We start from the raw sequence: 8455 nt of genomic DNA, 5'->3' as shown, positions 1-8455 counted from the left end.
TTTTAGAGAAAGACAGCCAGGTCCTAGTGAAAAAGGGCAAAGAAAGGAAAAATAACTGAAAGCAGCTACCAGTTGATTTTATGGACGCGGATTCCCCTTCCAAACAATGACTCCATACCTTCCCTCCACGTCTGGGTCCACAGATCCAGATCCTCATTAATCTCAAGGTAGGGGTTATACTGTAGTTGTTAAAAACTTGTTTAATGTTGTGTTTCTTATTTAAGTTAAATTTATTTAACTCTGAACTTATTTACTTTGAAATTTCTGTGTAATGTTTTATATAAAAAGGCAAGGTTAGTGTAAAAACTTGATGGCTGAGAACGGATTAATCCGTTTTCTGTTATGACGGGAAACATTTATACAGAACTCTACTGCATCGCATCTCGAACGCCGCTTCTTCTAGAACGGATTGGCGTTGAGGTTGGGTTCTACTGTAGGTTGCTGAACCTTTCTTCTGAGGTGCCCCAGAGGGATTTGAACCATGAACCTTTTGGTGAAGTAACCAAGCACCTTCACCACATGCTGCAGCCCAGGACTCCTGTTAGAAATGGGACTGCTGGTTTCTCAGAGTGGAGATTCTCCTGCCTCAGTGGGGGGTGCCGACTGCAAGGTCAACAGTTTGAAACCATCAACCTCCAGAGAACAAAGAAACTTCTATTCCTGTAAAGAGTTACATTTCCGGAAACCCACAGGGGCAGTCCTACCCTGTCCTATAGGGTCACTGTGAGTGGACATCCACTCGATGGTGGTGCGTTTGGGGCTCACATCACCACTCGGTTATCAAGAGCGGCGCAGGCCTGGGGTGATGGCAAAACCAGGGGCTCCAGAGCTGACTGAGTAAAGGCCCTCCGTCCTCCCTGCCCCGCTTGGCCTGACCCTGTGTTCTGGACACCCAGTGGTGTGCAGTGCCTGTCTGCCAGCCTGCGCTGGGGTCTCACTTGTCAGCAAGCTGCTCAGGGAAAACCGCTTTCTCTGAAGCGGGGAAGCTCACCCCTGGCTGCATTCTGAACCTGGGGGTTACTTCACCTGCCAACAGCAGTGGGGAAAGGCCCGCTGCTGATCAGACGGGCATTGTTTGGAACTACCAGCGGCTCCTAGGGAGATAGGTGGGGCATCAGCTTCAGTAAAGACAGCAGCCATGGGCTCCCCGTGCCCCCCCCCTCCCGTGGGCTGGTTCTGCTCCGTCCTAATGGCAGTGAGTGTGGGTCTTCGGCTTTTCACCCGCCATGGACCCCAGACAAGAGGAAGCTCTCGGGGAATTCAGTGCAGTCCCTTCCCAGAGATGGGGGAACAAGGCCCGGTCACGGGCCGTGAGGGCCTGCCCCTCAGGTGCAGCCAGTTCGTGTCCGGCTGCTCACACCCAGTCACACGGCGGCGGCCACAGCTTGGCTGCCACCACCGTCCACCATCCACCCCTCTTCAGCTCGGTCCACTTTTTACAAATGGCAAAAACAAATCCCTTGCTGTGTCCATAAAAGTTAGTACGTGGAAAGCTAGTCTCTCTTGCCCAAAGTTTCAGGTCACCATTGAAAAGGAAGACAACAAAAGTAAAGCGATGCAGCGCTTTCAGACATGGATGGACGTGCTCTGCCTCAAGTCTTTCCAGAGGGTGACCGTGAGCCGCTGCACGGGGAGATTCTACTGCCCACTGCCATTGAGCCAGTGCCGACTCAGTATGACCCCCGCGGGCAGGGCAGAGCTGCCCCTCGAGGTCCCTAAGGTGGTGATCTTTAGGGCAGCAGACCCCATATCTTTTTTCTCAGGGACTAGCTGGTGGGTTTGAACCACTGACCTTTCCATGTGCAGCTGAGAGCTTAACTGTTGGGCCCACCAGCATTTCTCAAAATTCTCCTGAGATGATTTTATTCTGTGTGCCTCAAGCTCCTATGGAGGATCCTCGGTGGCACGGTGGTTCCGTGTTGGGCTGCAAGATCCTCAAGATCACCAGTTCGAAGCCACCAGCCGCTGCACGGGAGAAAAATGGGGCTTTCTGCTCCTGTAAAGAGTGACAGCCTCACAGATCCACAGGGGACAGCTCGGCCTTGTCCTCGAGGGTCACTGTGAGCCGACATGGACTTTGAGTTCGAAGGCTACTGGATAGAGCCCATCTGACAAATAGGTGAGGACTCTCGGGGGTGGGGCAGGGGCACCTAAAAGCCACTTTTTCAAAATGTGCGTCTTCTTCAAAGGAAGAGGTTTTAGGAGCTGAGTCAAACAGGAGCTCCCGAGCTAGGGCCCTGCCGGGGAGCGAGAACAGACATGTGGGCGCAGGCACAGTTTTCAGATGAAATTATCACCCACTGGTAGGTTGTGAGATGAGGTGGGGGCGGGCTTGGAGGGGAGGGGGAGCTGCGGGTACGTGGCACCTAGCCTCGGTCAGCGCTGCCCTGCAAGACTTGGCTTCTTCGCCACGTGTGGGGTAGATTTCAGTGACAGCTTAGGTTGGGACATTTTTGTGACTGCCTGCTTCTGTGTGCCTGTGGGCGCCAGGGTTGAGGTGTCAAAACTCACCAAGAGCACCAGCCACAACTTTTATGCTTTCTCCCCAAACGGGAGGGCTACTTCCATGGCTCGAGCGGCCGATGGCCCTATGGGCCACTGCAGGTCCATGGTCACTATGAGTCAAGGCGGCTAGATGGCAACTCCCAACAAAAGTTTCTTGTGACTGTGGGACGGCGTCTGAAACCTCCGTACGTGCTGACGTCTAGGAACATGAGCTGGGGGCAGCCTGTCTGCCGCTCACCATCCATGAGCGGGTGAGTTTCCCCTCCCAGACCCTTATGTTCCCACCTGTAAAATGGAAAGTATTAAAACCCCTTGTGGTCCTTCTTCAAAGAAATGAACAAACACTAATCACCAACTTTATATGGAAAGGAGAGAATCCCAGGATAAATAAAGCACGATTAAAAATAAAAACAAAGCAGGAAGCCTTTCACTCACAGACTTTAAACCCTATTAGACAGCCACGGTTATCCAAACAGCCTGGTCCTGGTACCATGATAGATACGAAGACCAGTGGATTAGAATTGAGAACCCAGAAACACAACCACGTACTTACAGAGACCTGTCCTTTGATAAAGGACTAAAACATAGTAAGTGGGGAAGTGATGGCTTTTTCAACAAGTGGGGCTGGAAAAATTGGATCTTCACGCAAAAAAGAAAGGAAACATGATCCACTCCTCGTACCACATACAAAAGAGAACTCAAGATGGATCAAAGACCCAAATAGACGTAAACACCGCACAATCACAAAGACCATCAATGGAAAAACAGTGACAAACAATACAAGGCAATGAAAAACATTCACACAACAGGAGAGAAAATAAAGAACTGGGACCTACTAAAAATACCACATTTATGCACATCGAAAGAGTCAACAGAGAACCCACAGATTGGGAAAAACATTCAGTAATAATACTAGATATGGAGCTAATCTCCAAAATCTATAGGAAATGACATCTTAAGAAGAAATACAAATAATCCAGTAAAAATGAGCACAAGACCTAAATAATACACAATTTACCAAAGACGACATGTAGGCAACCAGCAACCATATGAAGAAATGTTCACAATTTTTCATTAGCAATAAGAGGATTACAAATAATCCAACAATGAGCTATCACCTCACACTAACACTCTTAGTGAAATTCACTAAAATAGAAAATAAATGTTGGAGAGGACGTGGAGGGATTGGAATGCTTTGACACTCCTGGTAGGACTGCAGAATCGTACAGCCACTGTGGACATCAGTAAGGCACTTCTTTAAAGAAATGCAAATGCAAGTACCTGATGATCCTGCAATCCCACCACTGGGAATATACCCTAATGGGCACAAGAACACACAGGTGCACACCTATGTTTATGCAGTAATTTCCATAATAACAAAAACCGGAAACAACCCACCCAAAACTCCTTTTATAGAGGAACGGATTTAAAACTCTGGTATGTCCATACAATGGAATATTAAACTGTGTCAATAAAAAAATCATGACAACTTCAACAGCACAAGACATGGACAAAACCAGAGAATAGCATGCTCAGCAAACGTAGTCACTCTTACAAAGACGGATTTTTAACAACATTGTTATTATAAGGAAAAGCAAAGAAAAAAGGAAGGTGGTTTCTACCCCCAAAGACTAGACTTTAAGGACTATGAAGAGGCCAGGGATGGGGGAGGGAGAGGGAGGCGTGGACTCCTGAGGGAGGGAGGAAGAGGATGGGGCTGGAGGAAGAGAACCACATAAGGAGGGTTTGAGATGGGCTGTGTAAATACATACAGTATGTTTCTTTCAAGATTAAAGAAAAAAATAAACCCTCCTGATTCCTTATCCCTCAAACACAAGTTAAAGAGTGACGGAAAAGTAAAACTGAAATGGAGTTGGAGTCTTGACAAACAAGTTCATTTCAAACAATAAAGGGAAGGAAGGAAGATTGAATGAATGAATGAATGAATGCCCCTGTGGTAAGTGACAGGCGGGCCTGGATGGCTTAGAGGTTATGTGTTGGGCGCCATGGCCAGCAGTGCTCCCGTGAAGATTTACAGTCTTGGAAACCACGAGGGCAGGTCCACCCTGTCCTGTAGCGTGGCTACCGGTTGAACCAACTCAAGGGCAGTGGTTTGGGTGGTAAATGCTGCTCCATGGGCATTTAGAGGGAAAGCCCGAGGTGTCTCAGTGGCTGGTCCGTAAGAATGCCCCAGAAGGACCTGCCATTGTACTGGCAGGTGGGTGATGTCGGGGGGCAGTGACAAAAGTGCCTCTACATTGAGGGGCCTCCCTGAGGCATCCCTGGGGGCCGCAGTGTGTCAGCCCAGCCAGCAGGTGGCGCCAGCGACCCACCCACCCCACCTGCCCAGGTTGAGCCCTGGTTCTTGTATTGTTCAATGCTAAACTTGAGCCAATTTTGCCTTTAATACCCGACTGGACCCCCCTTCGTTTCTAAGGCACCTGGAAAGTGGAATCAAAGGGTTGTTCATGCTTACAGAACGCTAATGGGGACAATATGCCAGAGATTTAAAGTCCTCGTTGGTTCCTATGTCAGCAGTAGAAGCCTGTCGATGCTGGGGTTCAGGTGGGCTCCCCCTTTAGCAGGCCCAGCCCCTGGTGACGAAGTGGGTTGCTCATTGTGCTGATAATCTCAAGGTCAGCAGTTCAAAACCACCAGCAGCTCCACAGGAGAAAGATGAGGTTTTCTATTCCCATGAAGAGTTGCAGGCTCAGAAACCCACATGGGCAGTTCCGCCCTGCCCATCTTACAGCACCGAAATGCGTCTGCTGGCTCAGTGGCAGGGGGGTTGGCTGAGTGGAGCCCTGATGTGGAAGGGGAAGACTGCCATGCACTGTTGAGTTGATTCTGACTCGCAGCATCTCTATGGGCTACAGGAGGACTGCCCCATAGGGTTTCAGCACGGACAGCCGGGTCTTTCTCCCGTGGAGCCTTGAGGAAGGTTTGAACTGCTGGCCTTTTGGTTCACAGAAGAGCACTTCACCTCCTGGAGGAAAGAGTAGGAGTTCAAATCTTTGCTGAATGGGGCCTGGTGGCAACCAGGGCCACTGAAGGCCAGCTTCAGGGTCTTTGCAGCTCTGGGCCTGCTCTGTCCAGCAGCCTTGAGTCCTATGTGAAGGGGCCCGGGAGGTGCAGCAGTGAAAGGAGAGCTGCTGCTAACAGAAAGGTTGGAGGTTCTAGCCCACCAGCTGCTCCCATAAAGACTCCCGGCCTCGGAAGCCCTTTGGGCAGTGCTCCTCTGAGTTGGAATCGACACACAGTGGGTTTGGGTCATTGTTTGGCTGTGGCGACAGCCACCAGTGGCTCTTGAGCACTGGAACGGGAGCCCTCCTGAAATGAGGCAGGCCGTGAGTGTAAAACGCACGGTGGATTTCAAAGACTTAGTGCCCTCCAAATGTAAACATTCCACTGAGTGTAACTGCTTCCATATTGGTGATATGCTGGAAGTATCACTGTTTGGATGATAACATTAACATTAACCTCACTTATTTCTTTATACTTTTTGTACCCTGGCTATAAAACAATACCACCACCCCCCACCCCCACCCCCGGCCCCAACATCAGCCCTCTAGGGGTTTCCCCACTTTTCTTCCGAGGTCAGACGGCTGACATCTGGGTGAGTGGCTGGGTCCCGTGGCACTGCACCACCAGGGTGACACGTAACGCAGGCATCTCATGGAACAAAGGCATTTTTGGTTGGCGTTTTGAAGCCGTGACTTGTAATTCCTTTTTCTTTCAGGCCCGGAAGGCATTTCTGTGAACCTGGGGAAGCCTCAGCCGCCAGGCCCAGGGAGTCTAATCCCTGTCTTTGAGACAGCATCCTGAGGCCAGACCCACAGGCGACCTGCAGCGCTGCAAGCCAGCGGGCGTCCTGGGTGCATGAGGAGCGTCACCCGGCTGCCAAGCAGACAGAAGGCGGGAGACGCGGGAGATGCCAGCGGGTTAAGAGTTTTTTGTGTTTTGAGTTTTTGTTTGTTCTTTTAATCAGGACAGTTGACAAGTCCCCACAAGGCAAACATGAGAAAGCACCGACCATGGCCTGGATCCTCTAGGCTTATTTCAAACCCTGTGTCCATATATTGAGACATCTTACCTCTGTTTCCAAAGCGAACAGGAAAAACCAGTTGCTTAAAACATTAATTGGGCCCCTTAAAAAATTGGCATGGGTTCTTCTTCCCCTCCCCTCCGCCAGGGAGTGAGGGGTGGAGGGTGAGGGTACAAAGAGTGGAGGGGCAAAATAGAAAGTCCAAAGAAGGAACCATTGTAGCCTCCCCTGGGCCTGTGTCCCTCAGCACCTTCCGGAAGCTGCGGCCCTCCTCCAACCTGTTGTTTCTCGTCCCCCTGGGGGGACCTGCAGACTGTGCCCCGCTCACTGGCATCCAGGGACCTTAGGTGGTGGCTCATGGCGGTTTGAGCCCGCCCCGAGGTGGCGCAGAGAAAGAGCCTGGGGGTCCATCGACTGCAGACCCAGCTCTGAGCAACCCTGTGCAGGGCAGTTCTACAGACACACCTGGGTCTCCGGGAGTGCAAGCTGACTCAAAGGTGAAGGCCACCGAAGGAACCCTCCCCTGCAGCTCCCCGACCCCTGGGTCTGGGCCCCGGGAGACCTCAGGTTGGACCTCGGACCTGTAGGATAATAACGGTGTTGTCAAAGCCACTTGATTTGTGGTCACTTGTCACAGCCGCTGTGGGAAATGCACAGGACAGGGTTCTGACCTGGAGTCCACAGACTGCGCCCGCGGCCGCCCCCCCCCCCCCCCCCACCCCCAGCTGACTTGTAGCCTTCAGAGGTCAGGAAAATGGAAGGTCTCCGCTTTCAGTCACCAGTGGCCGACAGGACCGGCTTCATGGAGCAGGGGCTTTGAACCCCACCCCACCTCCATCCCTACCCCCACAATCGCAACAGCAGCACCATCTCACTCCCATCCATCACGGTCACCCTACAGGACAGCGAAGGACTGGCCCTGTGGGTTTCCAAGACTCTAACTCTTTCCAGGAGCAGAAAGTCTTTCTCTGGATGCCCCACGGGTGCTTCCAAACTGCTGAGCTCATGACCCCACCGGGCCCTGCTCCTGCAACAGCACCAAGGAGTCTGACAACCTCGCCCTGCTCCAGAGGGAGAATCCGAGACGCCAAACCACCGTTCAGGCATCACAGGCGTCCCCACAGCCTGCTCTTGCTCCCAGGAGGAGCACCCCACCCCTCCCCCCCGGCCCCTCCCATGACGAAGCTCCGGCAGGTCTCTAGGGTCCAGTGAGTTGTGTTTTCATGACTGCCCGCCTTGGCAAGTCACAGATGTCCTTTACAAGGGGCTTCCAAAGGTGGTGGAGGTGTTCGGGGAAGGGGGGCAAGTAACTATTTTCATGAGCTTTTGGGAGCCCCTTTGTGTTTTTTATTTAATGTTCTTTGGTTGTGATGGTGGTTGAGCATGTAGACGGCAGACCACACAAGAGTCCCATGCTCTCTGTGTGTACCCTTCATGGACAGGCGGCCGTTCCTCCCACTGTGCTGCCCTGCTCAGCCGCCTAGTCTGAGTGCCCCTCCCCATTTGCCTAAACTCGGGCCCTTAGGGTTCCCGTCTATGTTATAGATACATACATTACACGGCTTTCCTGTGACGTGTCCTCTCAGACATTTACAGAGCAACATCATCTTCCCCTTGGCAACTCCGACACGTCATCGTGGTCCAACACATTCATTCCCATCTAAGCTTTCAAGCTGCAGGGGTTCATCTATCTTTCTTTTTTCCCCATTAATAATTTTATTGGGGCCGGCGTGGAGTAGTGAACCAGTGGAGAGATCTGAGGGGCCGGCCCCAATCCCAACTACGTGGACACCTGCCCCTCCTCCCAGAAGAATTTATTTCAGAGGACAGCACTGAATCTGCAGCTCCGGGAGAGGGACATGTCTGATCAGAGCACACGGGAGCAAATGAAGGGGAAGGAAGAGA

The sequence above is a fragment of the Echinops telfairi genome, unplaced genomic scaffold (genome assembly GCF_000313985.2).
Source record: "Echinops telfairi isolate 266 unplaced genomic scaffold, ASM31398v2 ScPeMD7_7413;HRSCAF=8451, whole genome shotgun sequence".
NCBI lineage: Eukaryota > Metazoa > Chordata > Mammalia > Afrosoricida > Tenrecidae > Echinops > Echinops telfairi.
Note: the sequence above shows the minus strand (reverse complement) of the source record.